The sequence below is a fragment of the Panthera leo genome, chromosome B1 (genome assembly GCF_018350215.1).
Source record: "Panthera leo isolate Ple1 chromosome B1, P.leo_Ple1_pat1.1, whole genome shotgun sequence".
In the NCBI taxonomy this organism is placed as follows: Eukaryota; Metazoa; Chordata; class Mammalia; order Carnivora; family Felidae; genus Panthera; species Panthera leo.
This window is the reverse complement of record NC_056682.1, coordinates 20,405,354-20,408,783: the sequence shown is the minus strand read 5'-3', so window position 1 is coordinate 20,408,783 and position 3,430 is coordinate 20,405,354.

Sequence of the window (3,430 nt, the reverse complement as noted above, 5' to 3'; positions counted from 1 at the left end):
CAGCTTTGTAATACATCTTGAAGTCCATAATTGTGATCCCTCAGCTTTGGTTTTCTTTTTCAACACTACTTTGTATATTTGGGAGTCTTTTCTGGATCCCATACAAATTTTAGAATTGTTTGTTCTAGCTCTGGGAAGAGTGCTGGTGTTATTTTGATAGGGATTGCTTCGAATATGTAGAATGCTTTGGGTAGTATAGACATTTTAACAACGTTTGTTCTTCCAATGCATGAGCATGGAATGTTTTTCCATTTTTTTGAGTCTTCTTCAACTTGTTTAATTTGCTTTCTATAGTCTTCAGTTTACAGATCTTTTACTTCTGTGGTTAGGTTTATTCCTAGGTATTTTATGGTTTTTGGTGCAATTGTAAATGGGATCGATTCCTTGATCTCTCCTTCTTCTGCTTCATTATCGGTGTGTAAAATTGCAACTGATTTCTGTACACTGATTTTATATCCTGAGACTTTGCTGAATTCATGTATCAGTTCTAGTAGGTTTTTGGTGGAATCCTTTGGGTTTTCCATGTAGAGTATCATGTTGTTTGCAAAGACTTCTTCCTTGCCAATTTGGATGCCTTTTATTTCTTTGTGTTGTCTGATTGCTGAGGCTAGAACTTCCAGTACCATGTTGAACAAAAGTGGTGAAAGTGAATATCTCTGTCATGTTCCTGTCCTTAGCGGTAAAGTTCTCAGTTTTTTTCCCATTGAGAATGATATTAGCTGTGGGCCTTTCATATATGGCCTTTATGATGTTGAGGTCTGCTCTTTCTGTTCTTACTTTCTTGAAGGTTTTTATCAAGAAAAGATGCTGTATTTTGTCAAATGCTTTTTCTGCATCTGTTGAGAGGATCATGTGGTTCTTACGCTTTCTTTTATTAATGTGATGTGTCACGTTGATTGATTTCCGGCTATTGAAGCACCCCTGCATCCCAGGAATAAATCCCACTTGATCGTGGTGAATAATTCTTTTAATGTATGGTGGGATTTGATTTGATAGTATTTTGAGAATTTTTACATCCATGTTCATCAGGGAAATTGGTCTGTAGTTCTCCTTTTTAGCAAGGTCTTTGTCTGGTTTTGGAATCAAGCTAATACTGGGCTCATAGAACGAGTTTGGAAGTTTTCCTTCCATTTCTAATTTTTGGAACAGCTTCAAGAGAATATGTGTTAATTCTTTTTTAAATGTTTAGTAGAATTCCCCTGGGAGGTCATCTGGCCCTGGACTTCTGTTTGTTGGGAGACTTTTGATTACTGATTCAATTTTCTTTACTGGTTATGGGTGTGTTCAAATTTTCTATTTCTTTCCGTTTCAGTTTTGGTGGTTTATATGTTTCTAGGAATTTATCCATTTCTTCTAGATTGCCCAGTTTGTTGGCATATCATTGCTCATAATATTCTCTTAATAGTGTTTGTATTTTTGCAGTGTTTGTTGTGATCGCTCCTCTTTCATTCGTGATTTTATTTATTTGGGTCCTTTCCTTTTTCTTTTTGATAAACCTGCCTAGGGGTTTATCAATTTTGTTAATTCTTTCAAAAACCATCTCCTAGTTTCATCACTCTATTTTTTTTTAATTTCAATATCATTGATTTCTGCTCTAATCTTTATTATTTCCCTTCTCCTGCTGGTTTTGGGATTTATTTGCTGTTCTTTTTCCTGTAAGGTTAGGCTGTGTATTTGAGGCATTTCTTCCTTCTTTCAGAGGAAGGCCTGATCTTCAGGGCCTTCATCGAAGTAAATACTATGCCACAAGAAGCAGTGTAGCATGTAGTATAGCTTCTGGAGGCAGACAGATCAGGTAGTCATAACTGGCTTTCTATGAGACTTTGGGTAAGTTATTTAACTTCCACATATCTCCATTTCTTCTGCTATAAAATGGGATGATACCTGCTGGAATTATGATGAAGATTAAGAGAGTCAGTAAAACCCTTTTCAAAGTTCCAGATAAAAATAGTAAATGCATCACAAATGTTAGCTATTATTAGCTATCCAAGTGCCCTGAGAAAGACAAACAAAATATTATAGCAGGATGTAGTGGCCACATGTTGCAGGAGTTAGGTGCTCCTATCTTGTTCTAAGGATCAGAAGAAGCTTAATAGTCAAAGTGACATCTGAGAAGTGCGGGTGAGATTTTAACAGATGGAGATGGGAGAGGATAGGCATGTCTGATAGGGGCAACAGTAAGGACAAAGGCATGGAGCTGGAATAGTGCAGGGCTGTGAAAGGAGCAGTCAGTGGCCTTGTTGATCGGAGCACGGGGCTTGCAGAGTATCATGGTGGGAGCCAGAAGTGGGAGGGCAGAGTGGGGTCATTTTGTAGCTAAAGAATTTGCAGGAAATCAGAAAGCAGTCATGGGGGATTAAATAAAGGGGGTGAGATGAATAGAGCAGTACCGCAGGATGGTTATTCTGCAACACTCAGCATGTGTAGTGCAAGCCCTGAGCCTTGGCCTTTTTTTTTTTTTTTTTTTTGGTAATACAAATAACTGAGAAAAGACAGTTATCTCACATAAACACATTGACAGCCACAAGACCAGATAAAGAGCCATGCCACGGCCCCCCACTGAGACTCCTTTGTGATCTTGGTTGATTTCAATAACTGATCACTTGGGCCACTTGCCTTTTCTCTTCCTCCTCTTGAAATTTGAACTCTTAGGTTTTAAATTCTCCAACAAAGTGGGAGCCTACAAAACCCTAGCCTGCCACCCCTGACTCCAATAAAAGCAGAATCCCTTGACCTGCACATACGTGTGTGCTCACCTTCCCCACTCCCCCTACCCTGTGGGACCTTGCTGTGTGGCCCCAGATGTGCTGTGTAATTTCCAGTCTTATAAGTAATAAACTTCTAGGTTTTTTTTTTTTTTCAGAGTTTCCTGTTGTTGTTGAAGGGCATCTAGCAATCATAATAGAAAGCACAAGGGCCTCTCCAAAACAACATTGGTTGTCGATAGGCTGAGACCAGCTCAAAGCAGTGACGAGTTGTGTAAGTGACACCGAAACCTTCTCACTGGAGCTGTGGCTCTTTACATAATGTAGGGCACCAGTTGGCTTCAAAATCTTTGGAGACATAGTTAAACTCGTGATTCCTGGTGGCACCATAGGTTCAGGATGGGTCCATCTTACCTGACTCAGAAAACAAAACCATAGCCAATAATTTAGTAGGTTAGTATCCTTATGTACTATTATCACATCTTTTCCGATATTTTCACAATACTTCCCTTTTTCTTATACCATAACAATCTGTGTCGTGATGAAAAAGTTCCCAGAGCCATGAACAGAAGACACAGGATAAGAGGGTGCTCATGTTGGCTTTTCTAAGTGACATTTGGCAAAACCTCAATTTCCTCATCTCTTAAAACTTGGGTTAGTAATAGTACCTCTGAAGGTTATGAGGATTTGATGGTGTAATTCATGTAGAGTGGTTACAAGCACTC